Source organism: Anser brachyrhynchus (genome assembly GCF_964034855.1).
Source record: "Anser brachyrhynchus genome assembly, contig: SCAFFOLD_589, whole genome shotgun sequence".
Classification (NCBI taxonomy): domain Eukaryota; kingdom Metazoa; phylum Chordata; class Aves; order Anseriformes; family Anatidae; genus Anser; species Anser brachyrhynchus.
Genome location: NW_027663640.1, coordinates 5,395 through 26,099, shown reverse-complemented (window position 1 = coordinate 26,099; position 20,705 = coordinate 5,395). Strand labels below are relative to the sequence as shown.

Sequence of the window (20,705 nt, the reverse complement as noted above, 5' to 3'; positions counted from 1 at the left end):
CTACTAACATCCAAATCCCTCGACCCAGCTCTACTCACCGCCATGGCCCTAGCCTCAACAGCACTAGGAGGCTGAATAGGACTGAACCAAACACAAACACGCAAAATCCTAGCCTTCTCGTCCATCTCCCACTTAGGCTGAATCGCCATCATCCTAGTTTACAGCCCCAAATTGGCCTTACTTACCTTCTACCTATACACAATCATAACATCAGCCGTATTCCTAGCCCTTAACAAAATCAAAGCCCTTAACCTATCCATGATCACAACCTCATGAACAAAAACCCCAGTGCTAAACGCCACCCTAATACTAGTACTTTTATCCCTAGCAGGCCTCCCCCCATTAACAGGCTTTATACCAAAGTGACTTATCATCCAAGAACTAACTAAACAGGAAATAACACCAGCAGCCATGGCAATTGCCATGCTATCACTGCTCAGCCTCTTCTTCTACCTACGCCTCGCATACCACTCAACAATTACCCTTCCCCCCAACTCCTCTAACCACATAAAACAATGATACACTAGCAAAGCCCCAAGCACACCTACTGCGGTCCTTGCCTCACTATCAATCCTCTTACTTCCCCTGTCCCCAATAATACATGCCATTGTCTAGAAACTTAGGATAACACCCCAAACCGAAGGCCTTCAAAGCCTTAAATAAGAGTTAAACCCTCTTAGTTTCTGCACATTAAGACTTACAGAATATTAACCTGTATCTTCTGAATGCAAGTCAGACGCTTTAATTAAGCTAAAGCCTCCCTAGACAGATGGGCTTCGATCCCACAAAACTCTAGTTAACAGCTAAATGCCTAAACCAATTGGCTTCTGCCTACAAAGACCCTGACGCACCCTAGTGCGCATCGATGAGCTTGCAACTCAACATGAATTTCACTACAGAGCCGATAAGAAGAGGAATTAAACCTCTGTAAAAAGGACTACAGCCTAACGCTTCAACACTCAGCCATCTTACCCGTCACCTTCATCAACCGATGACTATTTTCCACTAACCATAAGGATATTGGCACCCTGTACCTCATCTTCGGGGCATGAGCAGGAATAGTCGGCACCGCACTCAGCCTATTAATCCGCGCAGAACTAGGACAACCAGGAACTCTCCTAGGCGACGACCAAATTTACAATGTAATCGTTACCGCTCACGCCTTTGTAATAAGCTTCTTTATAGTCATACCCATCATGATCGGAGGATTCGGCAACTGATTAGTCCCCCTCATAATCGGTGCCCCCGACATAGCATTCCCGCGAATAAACAACATAAGCTTTTGACTCCTCCCCCCATCATTCCTCCTCCTACTAGCCTCATCCACTGTAGAAGCTGGCGCCGGCACAGGCTGAACTGTCTACCCTCCCCTAGCAGGTGACCTTGCCCACGCCGGAGCTTCAGTAGACCTGGCTATCTTCTCACTCCACTTAGCCGGTATCTCCTCCATCCTTGGGGCCATCAACTTTATCACCACAGCCATCAACATAAAACCCCCCGCACTCTCACAATACCAAACCCCACTATTTGTCTGATCCGTACTAATTACCGCCATCCTACTCCTTCTATCACTCCCCGTACTCGCCGCCGGTATTACAATATTACTAACTGATCGAAACCTAAACACCACATTCTTCGACCCCGCTGGAGGAGGAGACCCAATCCTGTACCAACACCTATTCTGATTCTTCGGACACCCAGAAGTCTATATTCTGATCCTACCGGGGTTCGGAATCATCTCACACGTAGTCACGTACTACTCAGGCAAAAAGGAGCCCTTCGGCTACATGGGAATAGTCTGAGCCATACTATCCATCGGCTTCCTAGGATTCATCGTCTGAGCTCACCACATGTTTACAGTAGGAATAGACGTTGATACCCGAGCCTACTTTACATCAGCCACTATAATCATTGCCATCCCTACCGGAATCAAAGTATTTAGCTGACTAGCCACCCTGCACGGAGGAACAATCAAATGAGACCCCCCCCAATACTATGAGCTCTAGGATTTATCTTCCTATTTACCATCGGAGGATTAACAGGAATCGTTCTTGCAAACTCTTCCCTAGACATCGCCCTGCACGACACGTACTACGTAGTTGCCCACTTCCACTACGTCCTATCCATAGGCGCCGTCTTTGCCATTCTAGCAGGATTTACTCACTGATTCCCACTACTCACTGGGTTTACCCTACACCAAACATGAGCAAAAGCCCACTTCGGGGTAATATTTACAGGAGTAAACCTAACGTTCTTCCCCCAGCACTTCCTAGGCCTAGCAGGAATACCCCGACGATACTCGGACTATCCCGACGCCTACACACTATGAAACACCATTTCCTCCATCGGCTCCCTAATCTCAATAGTAGCCGTAATCATACTAATATTCATCATCTGAGAAGCCTTTCCGGCCAAACGAAAAGTCCTACAACCAGAACTAACTACCACAAACGTTGAATGAATCCACGGCTGCCCTCCCCCATACCATACTTTCGAGGAACCGGCCTTCGTCCAAGTACAAGAAAGGAAGGAATCGAACCCTCACATGCTGGTTTCAAGCCAACTGCATTAACCGCTCATGCTTCTTTCTTATGAGACGTTAGTAAACCAATTACATAGCCTTGTCAAGACTAAATCACAGGTAAAAATCCTGTACATCTCATGTGGCCAACCACTCCCAACTAGGATTCCAAGACGCCTCATCACCCATCATAGAAGAACTCGTTGAATTCCACGACCACGCCCTAATCGTTGCCCTAGCTATCTGCAGCCTAGTTCTCTACCTTTTAGCCCACATGTGTGCAAGTTGACCCCGCAGAGGGTATTCCAACCCCTGTGGCAGACCCTGTGTCTGGGTCAGAGAAACGAGCTGTAGCAGTGCAAGTTGCCCCTGTAGACAAGGTGAAAAAATGGTATAGAGGCTCAGGTCGTTTAAAACGCAGACAGTCTTCTGCTAAGTCTGGGCGTAGTGAAGACGAGGCTGGGCCATCAAAGGTGCAGGAGACTGAAGATGAGGATGAGGATGGCGAAAAATCAACAGTAACTACCCGGACTCCATACCAGCCATCAAAGGTGCAGGAGACTGAAGATGAGGATGAGGATGTCGGAAAATCAACAGTAACTACCCGGACTCTACACCGGCCATCAAAGGTGCAGAAGACTGAAGATGAGGATGAGGATGTCGAAAAATCAACAGTAATTACCCGGACTCTATACCAGCGTGAGCTACGAGATGTGCGAAAAGATTTTGGTCGCTGTATAGGCGAGCAGCTTGTCACCTGGCTGCTCCGGTGCTGGGACACGGGAGCCAATTATGTGGAATTGGAGGGCAAGGAAGCCAGGCGGCTGGGATCCCTTGCTAGGGACGCATGCATTGACAAAGCAATTGGAGATGGAGCACAATCTCGCAGCCTCTGGAGGCGTCTCCTGTCAGCTGTGAAGGAAAGGTATCCCTTCAAGGAAGAACTTGTATGTTTACCAAGCAAATGGACCACCATGGAGAAGGGAATTCAGTACCTGAGGGAATTGTCCGTACGGGAAGTAATTTATAAGGACCTAGACGACGCACAAACATCCGCAGATCCAGATGCAGTCCGGTGTACACTACCCATGTGGCGGAAGTTTGTACAGAGTGCCCCATCATCATATGCCAGCTCATTGGCAATGCTAGCCTGGAAAACGGAGGAGAATCCCACAGTGAATGAAGTGACTAAAATACTCCGGCAGTACGAAGGAAATCTCTCCTCTTCCCTAAAGGCCTGTGTCTCAGCTGTGGAGAAACTCTCTGAAGAGGTCCACCAACTTAAAGAGAATTTATCTTCCCCTCCACCTGAACGAACCAGTGTCCACCAGCTAAAAGAGAATGCTTTAGAGAAACTTTCTGAAAAGATCCACCAACTTGAAGAAAGATTATCTTCCCCTTCACCTGAACGAACCAGTGTCCACCAGCTAAAAGAGAATGCTTTGGAGAAACTTTCTGAAAAGATCCACCAACTTGAAGAAAGATTATCTTCCCCTTCACCTGAACGAACCAGTGTCCACCAGCTAAAAGAGAATGCTTTGGAGAAACTTTCTGAAAAGATCCACCAACTTGAAGAAAGATTATCTTCCCCTTCACCTGAACGAACCAGTGTCCACCAGCTAAAAGAGAATACCTTGGAGAAACTTTCTGAAGAGATCCACCAACTTAAAGAGAGTTTATTTTCCTCCCCACCTGTACAAACCAGTGTCTCAGCTATTAGGGGTAAACGTTCATCTATGCAAGGAAGACAATATGGTGGGCACACACACCGCGCCACCCTGTGGTTTTACCTACGTGACCATGGAGAGGACATGAGAAAATGGGATGGAAAATCTACTGCGACCCTAGAGGCACGGGTACGTGAATTGCAAAGGAAAACAATTGGGAAAAAGGAGTTCTCTGAAAGGTTTGCTGCTCCAACTTCCAGCAGGCAGTCCTTTAAACACAGAAATGAAGATTCTGACCAGGACTAGAGGGGCCCTGCCTCCAGCCAGGGGGAGGAAAGGGACAATCGAGTTTATTGGACTGTGTGGATTCGATGGCCTGGCACGTCAGACGCACAGAAGTATAAGGCTTTGGTAGACACCGGTGCACAATGTACTCTAATGCCATCAAGCTATAAAGGGCCAGAGCCCATCTGTATTTATGGTGTGACGGGGGGATCCCAGCAGTTAACTGTATTGGAGGCTGAAGTGAGTCTAACCGGTAATGAGTGGCAAAAGCACCGTATTGTGACTGGCCCAGATGCTCCGTGCATCCTTGGCATAGACTATCTTAGAAGAGGATATTTCAAGGACCCAAAAGGGTTCCGCTGGGCTTTTGGCATAGCTGCTTTGGAGACAGAGGACATTAAACAGTTGTCTACCTTGCCTGGTCTCTCAGAGGACCCTTCTGTTGTGGGGTTGCTGAGGGTTGAAGAACAGCAAGTGCCGATCGCTACCACAACTGTGCACCGGCGGCAATATCGCACCAACCGAGACTCCCTGAGTCCCATCCATAAGCTAATTCGTCAACTGGAGAGCCAAGGAGTGATCAGCAAGACTCATTCACCTTTTAATAGTCCCATATGGCCAGTGCGAAAGTCTAATGGTGAGTGGAGACTAACAGTGGACTATCGTGGCCTGAACGAAGTCACGCCACCACTGAGTGCTGCAGTGCCGGACATGCTAGAACTCCAGTATGAACTGGAATCAAAGGCAGCCAAGTGGTATGCCACAATTGATATCGCTAATGCATTTTTCTCCATCCCTCTAGCAGCACAGTGCAGGCCACAGTTTGCTTTCACTTGGAGGGGAGTCCAATATACTTGGAATCGGCTGCCCCAGGGGTGGAAACACAGCCCTACCATTTGCCATGGACTGATCCAGTCTGCGCTGGAGCAGGGGGAAGCTCCTGAACACCTGCAGTACATCGATGACATCATTGTGTGGGGTGACACTGCAGAAGAAGTTTTCGAGAAAGGGAAGAAAATAGTCCAAATCCTTCTGAAGGCTGGTTTTGCCATAAAACAGAATAAAGTTAAAGGACCTGCACGAGAGATCCAGTTTTTAGGAATAAAATGGCAAGATGGACGCCGTCAAATCCCAATGGATGTGATCAACAAAATAACAGCTATGTCTCCACCAACTAGCAAAAAAGAAACACAAACTTTCCTAGGTGTCGTGGGGTTTTGGAGAATGCATATTCCAAATTACAGTCTGATTGTAAACCCGCTCTACCAAGTAACCCGTAAGAAGAATGCTTTTGAATGGGGCCCTGAGCAACGACAAGCCTTTGAACAAATTAAGCAGGAAATAGTTCATGCAGTAGCCCTCGGGCCAGTCCGAACAGGACCAGATGTAAAGAATGTGCTCTACACCGCAGCCGGAGAGAATGGTCCCACCTGGAGCCTCTGGCAGAAAGAACCTGGGGAAACTCGAGGTCGACCCCTGGGGTTTTGGAGTCGGGGATACAGAGGATCTGAAGCCCGCTATACTCCAACTGAAAAGGAGATATTGGCAGCATATGAAGGAGTTCGATCTGCTTCGGAAGTGGTCGGTACTGAAGCGCAGCTCCTCCTGGCACCCCGACTGCCGGTACTAGGCTGGATGTTCAAAGGAAGGGTCCCCTCTACGCATCATGCAACTGATGCTACATGGAGCAAGTGGGTTGCACTGATTACTCAGCGGGCTCGAATAGGAAACCCCAGTCGCCCAGGAATCTTGGAGGTGATTATGGACTGGCCAGAAGGCAAATACTTTGGGATATCACCAGAGGAGGAGGTGGTTCGTGCTGAAGAAGCCCCCCTGTACAACAAGCTACCAGAAAATGAGAAGAAATATGCCTTGTTCACTGACGGGTCCTGTCGTATTGTGGGAAAGCATCGGAGATGGAAAGCTGCTGTATGGAGTCCTACACGACGAGTTGCAGAAGCTGCTGAGGGAGAAGGTGAATCGAGTCAGTTTGCAGAAGTAAAAGCCATTCAGCTGGCTTTAGATATTGCTGAACGAGAAAAGTGGCCAGTTCTCTATCTCTATACTGATTCATGGATGGTAGCAAATGCCCTGTGGGGGTGGTTACAGCAATGGAAGCAGAACAACTGGCAGCGCAGGGGCAAGCCCATCTGGGCTGCGGCATTGTGGCAAGATATTGCTGCCCGGGTAGAGAACCTGGTTGTAAAGGTACGCCATGTAGATGCTCATGTGCCCAAGAATCGGGCTACTGAAGAACACCAAAACAACCAGCAGGTGGATCAGGCTGCTAAGATTGAAGTGGCTCAGGTGGACCTGGACTGGCAACATAAAGGTGAATTATTTATAGCCCGATGGGCCCATGACACCTCAGGCCATCAAGGTAGAGATGCAACCTACAGATGGGCTCGTGATCGAGGGGTGGACCTGACCATGGACACTACAGCACAGGTTATTCATGACTGTGAAACATGTGCTGCAATCAAGCAAGCCAAACGGTCAAAACCTCTTTGGTATGGAGGACGATGGCTGAAATATAAATATGGAGAGGCCTGGCAGATTGATTACATCACACTCCCTCAAACCCGCAACGGCAAGCGCCACGTACTTACAATGGTGGAAGCAACCACCGGATGGCTGGAAACATATCCTGTGCCCCATGCCACCGCCCGGAACACTATCCTGGGCCTTGAAAAGCAAGTCTTATGGCGACATGGCACCCCAGAGAGAATTGAGTCAGACAACGGGACTCATTTCCGAAACAACCTTATAGACACTTGGGCCAAAGAACATGGTATTGAGTGGGTGTATCACATCCCCTATCATGCACCAGCCTCTGGAAAAGTTGAACGATACAATGGACTGTTGAAGACTACACTGAAAGCAATGGGTGCTGGGACATTCAAAAATTGGGATACACATTTGGCAAAGGCCACCTGGTTAGTCAATACCAGGGGATCTGCCAACCGAGCTGGACCTGCCCAATCAAACCTGTTACGCACTGTAGAAGGGGATAAAGTTCCTGTAGTGCACGTAAGAAACATGCTGGGTAAAACAGTCTGGGCTACTCCTGCCTCAGGAAAAGGCAAACCCATTCGTGGAATTGCTTTTGCTCAGGGACCTGGATGCACTTGGTGGGTAATGCAAAAGAATGGGGAGGTCCGGTGTGTACCTCAAGGGGATTTGATACTGGGTGAGAATAGCCCATGAGTTGAATTGTAGTATGTTAATTATTATATAATAATGTATGTCATCACTACCATGATTGCTATATATCATAGATGAAAATGGTGATTAATTAGAATGTATTGGACAGAGTGTAACCTGAGCATGACATAAATGGTATGGAATAAGGGGTGGATATCTGTCCTGGTTCCAGTTAGGACAGAGTTAAGTAGCTCATAGTAGCTGGTAGGGTGCTATGTTTTGGATTAGGATGAGAAGAGCGCTGATAACATGCTGATGTTTTAATTGTTGCAGAGCAGTGTTTACACCAGGCCAAGGACTTTTCGGCTTCTTGCTCTGTCCTGCCAGCGAGCAGGCTGGGGGTGCAGCAGGAGCTGGGAGGGGACAGACCCAGGACAGCTGACCCAAACTGGCCAAAGGGGTATTCCATACCATCTGACGTCATGCTAAACAATATATAGGGGTGGCTGGCCGGGGTGGGGGGGCCGGCTGCTCGGGAATAGGCTGGGCATCGGTCAGCGGGTGGTGAGCAATTGCATTGTGCATCACTTGTTTTCTTACACATTATTATTGTTAATACTATTACCATTATCACTATTATTATTATTATTGTTATTATTATTTTCCTGTCTTAATAAACTGTCTTTATCTCAACTCACAGGCTTCACTTTCCCGTTTCTCTCCCCCATCCCAGAGAGGGAGGGGGGAGGGTGAGCGAACGGCTGTGTGGTGTTTAGCTGCCAGCCGGGTTAAACCACAACAGATTCCAAGACGCCTCATCACCCATCATAGAAGAACTCGTTGAATTCCACGACCACGCCCTAATCGTTGCCCTAGCTATCTGCAGCCTAGTTCTCTACCTTTTAGCCCACATACTAACAGAAAAACTCTCGTCCAATGCTGTAGACGCCCAAGAAGTAGAGCTGATCTGGACAATCCTACCTGCTATCGTCCTGGTACTCCTCGCCCTCCCATCCCTACAAATCCTCTACATAATGGACAAAATCGATGAACCAGACCTCACCCTAAAAGCCATCGGCCACCAATGATACTGAAGCTACGAATACACAGACTTCAAAGACCTATCATTCGACTCCTACATAGTGCCCACCCCAGACTTACCCAACGGCCACTTCCGACTGCTAGAAGTTGACCACCGCGTAGTTATCCCAATAGAATCCCCCATCCGCGTGATCATTACTGCAGGAGACGTACTCCACTCCTGAGCAGTCCCAACGCTCGGAGTTAAAACAGACGCAATCCCAGGCCGACTAAACCAAACTTCATTCATTACCACCCGGCCTGGGATTTTTTACGGACAATGCTCAGAAATTTGCGGGGCTAATCACAGCTACATACCCATTGTAGTAGAATCAACCCCACTCCCACATTTCGAGGCCTGATCGTCCCTTCTATCATCATCCTAATCATTAAGAAGCTATGCAACAGCACTAGCCTTTTAAGCTAGCCAGAGAGGGACTTCCCCCTCCTTAATGATATGCCACAGCTTAACCCCGCACCATGATTTTCAATCATAATTATAACCTGATTAACCCTAGCACTCCTCATCCAACCAAAACTACTAGCCTTCACCACAACCAACCCCCCATCAAATAAGACCTCCCTCACTACCAAACCCACACCATGATCCTGACCATGAACCTAAGCTTCTTTGACCAATTTTCCAGCCCCAATCTATTCGGCATCCCCTTAATCCTACTATCCCTACTCTTCCCAGCCCTACTATTCCCGTCCCCAAACAACCGATGAATCAACAACCGCCTTTCTACTATCCAAACATGACTCCTTCACCTAATCACAAAACAACTAATAGTCCCACTCAACAAAAATGGCCACAAATGAGCCATAATATTTACATCCCTAATAATCATACTTCTTACAATCAACCTTCTAGGCCTCCTTCCATATACATTCACCCCAACCACCCAACTATCTATGAACATAGCCCTAGCCTTCCCACTATGGCTCGCCACACTACTAACAGGCCTACGAAACCAACCATCAGCCTCTTTAGCCCACCTATTACCCGAAGGTACCCCTACACCCCTAATCCCCGCACTAATCCTGATCGAAACAACCAGCCTACTAATCCGCCCCCTAGCCCTCGGAGTCCGCCTTACAGCCAACCTTACAGCAGGACACTTACTCATCCAACTCATCTCTACAGCCTCCATTGCATTAATACCCACCCTTCCTGCAGTATCCATCCTAACAATAATCATCCTACTACTCCTAACCATCCTAGAAGTAGCAGTAGCCATAATCCAGGCCTACGTCTTCATGCTCCTTCTAAGCCTATACTTACAAGAAAACATCTAATGGCACACCAAGCACACTCATACCACATAGTTGACCCAAGCCCTTGACCAATCTTCGGGGCAGCCGCCGCCCTACTCACAACCTCAGGATTAATCATGTGATTCCACTACAACTCATCCATACTACTAACCCTAGGCCTCATCTCAATACTCCTAGTAATACTCCAATGATGACGAGACATTGTACGAGAAAGCACCTTCCAAGGCCATCACACTCCCACAGTCCAAAAAGGCCTACGATACGGCATAATCCTTTTCATCACATCCGAAGCATTCTTCTTCTTAGGGTTCTTCTGAGCGTTCTTCCACTCGAGCCTGGCCCCAACCCCAGAACTAGGAGGCCAACGACCCCCAACAGGAATTAAACCACTCAACCCGATAGAAGTCCCCCTACTAAACACAGCCATCCTACTAGCCTCAGGCGTTACCGTAACGTGAGCCCATCACAGCATCACAGAAGGAAACCGAAAACACGCCATCCATGCCCTAACCCTAACGATCCTCCTGGGATTCTACTTCACAGCCCTACAAGCAATAGAATACCACGAAGCCCCATTCTCAATCGCCGATAGCGTCTACGGATCTACCTTCTTCGTTGCCACTGGATTCCACGGACTCCACGTAATCATCGGATCCTCCTTCCTGACCGTCTGCCTCTTCCGACTGATCAAGTTCCACTTTACATCAGACCACCACTTCGGATTCGAGGCAGCAGCCTGATACTGACACTTCGTAGACATCATCTGACTATTCCTCTACATAACCATCTACTGATGAGGATCTTGCTCTTCTAGTATATTAATTACAATTGACTTCCAATCTCTAGAATCTGGTATAAACCCAGAGGAGAGCAATGAACGCACTCATGTTCATATTCGCCCTATCATCAATCCTAAGCGCCGCCCTAACCGCATTAAACTTCTGACTCGCCCAAATAAACCCCGACTCAGAGAAACTCTCACCGTACGAATGTGGATTCGACCCACTTGGATCTGCTCGATTACCATTCTCAGTCCGATTCTTCCTCAGTAGCCATCCTGTTCGTCCTATTCGACCTAGAAATCGCCCTCCTACTCCCCCTGCCATGAGCCGTCCAACTCCAATCCCCCCTAATGACCCTCACCTGAACTGTAGTGATCCTCCTTCTCCTAACACTCGGACTGGCCTACGAGTGAATTCAAGGGGGCCTAGAATGAGCAGAATAACAGAAAGTTAGTCTAACCAAAAAGATAGCTGGTTTCGACCCAGCAGATTACAGCCAACCCTGTAACTTTCTTATGTCGCCCCTACATTTAAGCTTCTACTCAGCCTTCATTTTCAGCGGACTAGGACTAGCCTTCCACCGAACCCACCTAGTATCCGCCCTACTATGCCTTGAAAGCATAATATTATCGATATTCGTAGGCCTATCAATATGATCCATCGAAAACCAAGTCTCCTCATTCACCATGGTACCAATTCTCATGCTAACCTTCTCAGCGTGTGAGGCGGGCACAGGCCTGGCCATCCTAGTAGCCTCCACCCGCACACATGGCTCCGACCATCTACACAACCTAAACCTCCTGCAATGCTAAAAATCATCCTACCCACAATCATACTTCTTCCAACAGCCCTGCTGTCTCCACCAAAATTTCTATGGACTAACACCACCTTATACAGCCTCCTAATCGCTGCCCTAAGCCTACAGTGATTAATCCCAACCTACTACCCCTACAAATTTTTATCCAACTGAACAGGAATTGACCAAATCTCATCCCCCCTCCTAGTACTATCCTGCTGACTACTCCCACTCATAATCATAGCAAGCCAAAACCACCTGCAACAAGAACCCCTACAACGCAAACGAATCTTTATCTCAACCTTAGTCGCAGTCCAGCCATTCATCCTACTAGCCTTTTCCACCACAGAACTAGCACTATTTTACATCTCATTTGAAGCAACCCTCATTCCCACCCTAATCTTAATCACCCGATGGGGGAACCAACCAGAACGCCTAAGCGCTGGCATCTACCTGCTATTCTACACGCCAGTAAGCTCTCTACCCCTGCTAATCACAATCATACACCTATACGTGAAAATTGGCACCCTGCACCTGCCAACCCTACAAGTAACCCACCCAACCCTATCCACCTCATGGACAGGAATACTATCAGGTCTAGCACTGCTCATAGCATTCATAGTAAAAGCCCCACTATACGGCCTACACCTCTGACTGCCAAAAGCCCACGTAGAAGCACCCATCGCAGGCTCAATACTCCTCGCCGCCCTACTACTAAAGCTAGGAGGATACGGAATTATACGAGTCACTCTATTTATGGGCCCACTGTCCAACCTCCTGCACTACCCCTTCCTAACCCTGGCCCTATGAGGCGCCCTAATGACTAGCTCTGCCTACGACAGACAGACCTAAAATCACTAATCGCTTATTCATCCGTTAGCCACATAGGCCTAGTTATCGCCGCAGGAATAATCCAAACCCACTGATCATTCTCAGGGGCAATGATCCTAATAATTTCCCATGGACTAACTTCCTCCATACTATTCTGCCTAGCCAACACAAACTATGAACGTACGCACAGCCGAATTCTACTACTCACACGAGGCCTACAACCTCTCCTACCACTCATAGCTACCTGATGATTGCTGGCCAATCTAACAAACATAGCCTTACCCCCAACAACAAACCTCATAGCAGAGCTAACCATTATAATCACCTTATTCAACTGATCTGCCTTCACGATCATCCTAACAGGAATCGCAACCCTACTAACCGCCTCCTACACCTTATTCATACTACTAATGACCCAACGAGGCTCAATCCCCTCCCACATCACATCTATGCAAAACTCAACCACGCGAGAACACCTGCTCATAACACTCCACATTATCCCAATATTCCTCCTAATCCTCAAACCCGAACTGATCTCCGGAATCCCCTCATGCAAGTATAGTTTAAACCAAACATTAGACTGTGATTCTAAGAATAGAAGTTCAAACCTTCTTACCTGCCGAGGGGAGGGTTTAACCAACAAGAGCTGCTAACTCTTACATCTGAGCCTAAAACCTCAGCCCCCTTACTTTTAAAGGATAACAGCAATCCACTGGTCTTAGGAACCACCCATCTTGGTGCAAATCCAAGTAAAAATAGTGAACCCCACACTACTAATCAACTCCCTCACACTACTCACGCTGACAATCCTCCTAACCCCAATCATCCTGCCATTTCTATTTAAAAACTTTAAAAACACCCCACAAGCCACCACCCGCGCTGTTAAAACCGCATTCCTAATTAGCCTAGCCCCTACAACCGCATTCATCTACTCGGGAGTAGAATCTGTCACCTGCCACTGGGAGTGAAAATTCATTATAAACTTTAAAATCCCCCTGAGCCTAAAAATAGACCAATACTCAATAACATTTCTTCCAATCGCCCTATTTGTAACATGATCAATCCTACAATTCGCCATATGATACATGGCCTCAGAGCCATACGTAACAAAATTTTTCACCTACCTACTGACATTCCTAGTCGCCATACTCCTCCTAACAACCGCAAACAACATATTCCTCCTATTCGTAGGCTGGGAAGGAGTACGAATCATGTCCTTCCTTCTCATCGGCTGATGACAAGGCCGAGCAGATGCCAACACCGCCGCCCTACGAGCCGTAATCTACAACCGAATCGGAGACGTCGGACTGATCCTGAGCATAGCATGACTAGCTTCAACATTCAACACCTGAGAGATCCAACAAGCCGTACACCCCCACCAAACCCCAATCCTCCCCCTCATAGGATTAATCCTCGCAGCCGCAGGAAAATCCGCCCAATTTGGACTCCACCCATGACTGCCCGCAGCAATAGAAGGCCCCACCCCAGTATCAGCCCTACTGCACTCCAGTACCATAGTAGTAGCCGGAATCTTCCTGCTCATCCGCATGCACCCCCTGCTAGCCACCAACCAGACAGCCCTAACTGCCTGCCTATGCCTAGGTGCTCTATCAACCCTATTCGCTGCCACATGCGCCCTAACCCAAAATGACATCAAAAAAATCATTGCTTTCTCAACATCCAGCCAACTAGGACTAATAATAGTCACTATCGGACTAAACCTCCCACAACTAGCCTTCCTACACATCTCAACCCATGCCTTCTTTAAAGCCATACTATTCCTATGCTCAGGGTCTATCATCCACAACCTAAACGGAGAACAAGATATCCGAAAGATAGGAGGCCTACAGAAAATACTCCCAGTCACTACTTCCTGCCTAACCATCGGAAACCTGGCGCTGATAGGAACCCCATTCCTAGCCGGATTCTACTCAAAAGACCTCATCATCGAAAGCTTAAACACATCATACCTAAATACTTGAGCCCTACTCCTAACCCTTATAGCCACAGCATTCACCGCAACCTACAGCATCCGCATAACCATCCTAGTCCAAGCTGGACAAACCCGAATCCCCCCAATAGTATCAATAAACGAAAACAACCCACTAATCACCGCCCCCCTAACCCGACTCGCCCTAGGCAGCATTACAGCAGGAATAATCATTACCTCTTTCATCACACCAACCAAAACCCCCCCAATAACCATACCCCTTATCACCAAAACCGCTGCCATCCTCATAACAATCCTAGGAATCATCCTAGGCCCCTCATGTACAGGGCCACACCCCTCTAACGGCGCAAGCTTACATAGAAACATTATTAACAGACCTAGACAGATACAAAAACCCCTACAAGACCACGTATTAACTAACCCTGTTAACCCGACTCAGGAGCGCCTATAAGAGCGATTAAAATCTGTGAAAGGAACTCGGCAAATTAATAAGGCCCGACTGTTTACCAAAAACATAGCCTTCAGCAAATTAAACAAGTATTGAAGGTGATGCCTGCCCGGTGACTTAGGTTTAACGGCCGCGGTATCCTAACCGTGCAAAGATAGCGCAATCAATTGTCCCATAAATCGAGACTTGTATGAATGGCTAAACGAGGTCTTAACTGTCTCTCACAGATAATCAGTGAAATTGATCTCCCCGTGCAAAAGCGGGGATGTGAACATAAGACGAGAAGACCCTGTGGAACTTAAAAATCAACGACCACCGCGAATCCTCAATCAACCCCACTGGGGCCACTACCATCGCAGAGCCTGGTCGATATTTTTCGGTTGGGGCGACCTTGGAGGAGAACAAATCCTCCAAAAACAAGACCATACCTCTTTACCTAGAGCTACCCCTCAAAGTGCTAACAGTGACCAGACCCAATATAATTGATTAATGGACCAAGCTACCCCAGGGATAACAGCGCAATCCCCCTCAAGAGCCCATATCGACAGGGGGGTTTACGACCTCGATGTTGGATCAGGACATCCTAATGGTGCAGCCGCTATTAAGGGTTCGTTTGTTCAACGATTAACAGTCCTACGTGATCTGAGTTCAGACCGGAGCAATCCAGGTCGGTTTCTATCTATGACACACTCTCCCCAGTACGAAAGGACCGGGAAAGTGGGGCCAATACCACAAGCACGCCCCCCCCCTCTAAGCAGTGAAACCAACTAAACCGTGAAGAGGGCCTTCCCCCACCACTTTCAATCCTAGAAAAGGACCAGCTAGAGTGGCAGAGCCCGGCAAGTGCAGAAGGCTTAAGCCCTTTCCCCAGAGGTTCAAATCCTCTCCCTAGCTTCACCCATGATTCAAATAACAACACTAAGCTGCCTCGTTATATCCCTCCTATACATCATCCCAATCCTGATTGCCGTAGCCTTCCTAACCCTAGTAGAACGGAAAATCCTAAGCTACATACAATCCCGCAAAGGCCCTAACGTTGTCGGGCCTTTTGGCCTACTTCAACCATTTGCGGACGGACTGAAACTATTTACCAAAGAGCCCATCCGACCCTCTACCTCTTCCCCACTTCTATTCATTCTGATACCAATACTAGCCCTTGTCCTAGCCCTCACCACTTGAGCACCACTACCACTCCCATTTCCCCTAGCAGATCTAAACCTCGGATTTCTCTTCCTAATAGCCATGTCAAGCCTAGCCGTCTACTCAGTCCTATGATCGGGCTGAGCCTCGAACTCAAAATACGCACTAATCGGAGCCCTACGGGCAGTAGCACAGACCATTTCATACGAAGTGACACTGGCCATAATCCTGCTATCAATAATCATACTAAGCGGAAGCTACACACTCAGCTCCTTTGCCATCGCACAGGAGCCTCTATACTTCATTTTCTCCTCATGACCCCTAGCAATAATATGATACGTATCCACCCTAGCAGAGACAAACCGAGCTCCTTTTGACCTCACAGAGGGTGAATCTGAGCTAGTCTCAGGGTTTAACGTTGAATACGCCGCAGGACCCTTCGCCTTATTCTTCCTAGCTGAATATGCGAACATTATGCTAATAAATACACTTACAGCCATCATATTCCTAAACCCAAGCGCCCTAGGGCCACCCACAGAACTATTCCCCGTCATCCTAGCCACAAAAGTCCTCCTACTATCTTCTGGTTTCTTATGGGTCCGAGCTTCATACCCACGATTCCGATATGACCAACTAATGCACCTACTATGAAAAAACTTCCTACCCCTCACACTAGCTCTGTGCCTCTGACACATCAGCATACCTATCTGCTATGCAGGCCTACCTCCTTACATAAGGAAATGTGCCTGAACTACAAAGGGTCACTATGATAAAGTGAACATAGAGGTATAACAGCCCTCTCATTTCCTGTTGACCTTAGAAAAGTAGGAATTGAACCCACACAAGAGAAATCAAAATTCTCCATACTTCCCTTATATTATTTTCTAGTAGAGTCAGCTAATCAAGCTATCGGGCCCATACCCCGAAAATGATGGTTTAACCCCCTCCTCTACTAATGAACCCTTACGCGACCCCAATCATAACCTTCAGCCTCATCTTGGGCACCACAATCACAATTTCCAGCAACCACTGAGTTCTGGCCTGGACAGGACTGGAGATCAACGCACTAGCCATCATTCCCCTAATTGCCAAATCCCACCACCCACGAGCAGTAGAAGCCGCAACGAAATACTTCCTAACCCAAGCAGCTGCTTCCGCCCTGGTCCTATTCTCTAGCATAACCAATGCCTGAGTCACCGGCCAATGAGACATCACACAAATAAACCACCCAACCTCCTGTCTACTACTGACAGCAGCAATCGCTATTAAACTGGGCCTAGTGCCATTTCACTTCTGATTCCCAGAAGTACTACAAGGATCGCCACTAATAACAGCCCTGCTACTCTCGACCCTCATAAAATTCCCCCCACTAACCCTGCTCCTACTAACATCCAAATCCCTCGACCCAGCTCTACTCACCGCCATGGCCCTAGCCTCAACAGCACTAGGAGGCTGAATAGGACTGAACCAAACACAAACACGCAAAATCCTAGCCTTCTCGTCCATCTCCCACTTAGGCTGAATCGCCATCATCCTAGTTTACAGCCCCAAATTGGCCTTACTTACCTTCTACCTATACACAATCATAACATCAGCCGTATTCCTAGCCCTTAACAAAATCAAAGCCCTTAACCTATCCATGATCACAACCTCATGAACAAAAACCCCAGTGCTAAACGCCACCCTAATACTAGTACTTTTATCCCTAGCAGGCCTCCCCCCATTAACAGGCTTTATACCAAAGTGACTTATCATCCAAGAACTAACTAAACAGGAAATAACACCAGCAGCCATGGCAATTGCCATGCTATCACTGCTCAGCCTCTTCTTCTACCTACGCCTCGCATACCACTCAACAATTACCCTTCCCCCCAACTCCTCTAACCACATAAAACAATGATACACTAGCAAAGCCCCAAGCACACCTACTGCGGTCCTTGCCTCACTATCAATCCTCTTACTTCCCCTGTCCCCAATAATACATGCCATTGTCTAGAAACTTAGGATAACACCCCAAACCGAAGGCCTTCAAAGCCTTAAATAAGAGTTAAACCCTCTTAGTTTCTGCACATTAAGACTTACAGAATATTAACCTGTATCTTCTGAATGCAAGTCAGACGCTTTAATTAAGCTAAAGCCTCCCTAGACAGATGGGCTTCGATCCCACAAAACTCTAGTTAACAGCTAAATGCCTAAACCAATTGGCTTCTGCCTACAAAGACCCTGACGCACCCTAGTGCGCATCGATGAGCTTGCAACTCAACATGAATTTCACTACAGAGCCGATAAGAAGAGGAATTAAACCTCTGTAAAAAGGACTACAGCCTAACGCTTCAACACTCAGCCATCTTACCCGTCACCTTCATCAACCGATGACTATTTTCCACTAACCATAAGGATATTGGCACCCTGTACCTCATCTTCGGGGCATGAGCAGGAATAGTCGGCACCGCACTCAGCCTATTAATCCGCGCAGAACTAGGACAACCAGGAACTCTCCTAGGCGACGACCAAATTTACAATGTAATCGTTACCGCTCACGCCTTTGTAATAAGCTTCTTTATAGTCATACCCATCATGATCGGAGGATTCGGCAACTGATTAGTCCCCCTCATAATCGGTGCCCCCGACATAGCATTCCCGCGAATAAACAACATAAGCTTTTGACTCCTCCCCCCATCATTCCTCCTCCTACTAGCCTCATCCACTGTAGAAGCTGGCGCCGGCACAGGCTGAACTGTCTACCCTCCCCTAGCAGGTAACCTTGCCCACGCCGGAGCTTCAGTAGACCTGGCTATCTTCTCACTCCACTTAGCCGGTATCTCCTCCATCCTTGGGGCCATCAACTTTATCACCACAGCCATCAACATAAAACCCCCCGCACTCTCACAATACCAAACCCCACTATTTGTCTGATCCGTACTAATTACCGCCATCCTACTCCTTCTATCACTCCCCGTACTCGCCGCCGGTATTACTATATTACTAACTGATTGAAACCTAAACACCACATTCTTCGACCCCGCTGGAGGAGGAGACCCAATCCTGTACCAACACCTATTCTGATTCTTCGGACACCCAGAAGTCTATATTCTGATCCTACCGGGGTTCGGAATCATCTCACACGTAGTCACGTACTACTCAGGCAAAAAGGAGCCCTTCGGCTACATGGGAATAGTCTGAGCCATACTATCCATCGGCTTCCTAGGATTCATCGTCTGAGCTCACCACATGTTTACAGTAGGAATAGACGTTGATACCCGAGCCTACTTTACATCAGCCACTATAATCATTGCCATCCCTACCGGAATCAAAGTATTTAGCTGACTAGCCACCCTGCACGGAGGAACAATCAAATGAGACCCCCCCAATACTATGAGCTCTAGGATTTATCTTCCTATTTACCATCGGAGGATTAACAGGAATCGTTCTTGCAAACTCTTCCCTAGACATCGCCCTGCACGACACGTACTACGTAGTTGCCCACTTCCACTACGTCCTATCCATAGGCGCCGTCTTTGCCATTCTAGCAGGATTTACTCACTGATTCCCACTACTCACTGGGTTTACCCTACACCAAACATGAGCAAAAGCCCACTTCGGGGTAATATTTACAGGAGTAAACCTAACGTTCTTCCCCCAGCACTTCCTAGGCCTAGCAGGAATACCCCGACGATACTCGGACTATCCCGACGCCTACACACTATGAAACACCATTTCCTCCATCGGCTCCCTAATCTCAATAGTAGCCGTAATCATACTAATATTCATCATCTGAGAAGCCTTTCCGGCCAAACGAAAAGTCCTACAACCAGAACTAACTACCACAAACGTTGAATGAATCCACGGCTGCCCTCCCCCATACCATACTTTCGAGGAACCGGCCTTCGTCCAAGTACAAGAAAGGAAGGAATCGAACCCTCACATGCTGGTTTCAAGCCAACTGCATTAACCGCTCATGCTTCTTTCTTATGAGACGTTAGTAAACCAATTACATAGCCTTGTCAAGACTAAATCACAGGTAAAAATCCTGTACATCTCATGTGGCCAACCACTCCCAACTAGGATTCCAAGACGCCTCATCACCCATCATAGAAGAACTCGTTGAATTCCACGACCACGCCCTAATCGTTGCCCTAGCTATCTGCAGCCTAGTTCTCTACCTTTTAGCCCACATACTAACAGAAAAACTCTCGTCCAATGCTGTAGACGCCCAAGAAGTAGAGCTGATCTGGACAATCCTACCTGCTATCGTCCTGGTACTCCTCGCCCTCCCATCCCTACAAATCCTCTACATAATGGACAAAATCGATGAACCAGACCTCACCCTAAAAGCCATCGGCCACCAATGATACTGAAGCTACGAATACACAGACTTCAAAGACCTATCATTCGACTCCTACATAGTGCCCACCCCAGACTTACCCAACGGCCACTTCCGACTGCTAGAAGTTGACCACCGCGTAGTTATCCCAATAGAATCCCCCATCCGCGTGATCATTACTGCAGGAGACGTACTCCACTCCTGAGCAGTCCCAACGCTCGGAGTTAAAACAGACGCAATCCCAGGCCGACTAAACCAAACTTCATTCATTACCACCCGGCCTGGGATTTTTTACGGACAATGCTCAGAAATTTGCGGGGCTAATCACAGCTACATACCCATTGTAGTAGAATCAACCCCACTCCCACATTTCGAGGCCTGATCGTCCCTTCTATCATCATCCTAATCATTAAGAAGCTATGCAACAGCACTAGCCTTTTAAGCTAGCCAAAGAGGGA

The 20,705-nt window shown here is 47.8% G+C and overlaps 1 long non-coding RNA gene across 1 annotated transcript; it reads right to left on the bottom strand.

The window, feature by feature from the left end:
• Positions 1–2,674: 2,674 nt before the first annotated feature.
• Positions 2,675–20,386, bottom strand: LOC308186642. The gene is made up of 3 exons (XR_013944154.1): positions 20,000–20,386; positions 8,412–8,738; positions 2,675–2,720 (listed from the first exon to the last, which is right to left on the bottom strand). It is a non-coding gene; the product is annotated as an uncharacterized lncRNA (long non-coding RNA).
• Positions 20,387–20,705: the final 319 nt, after the last annotated feature.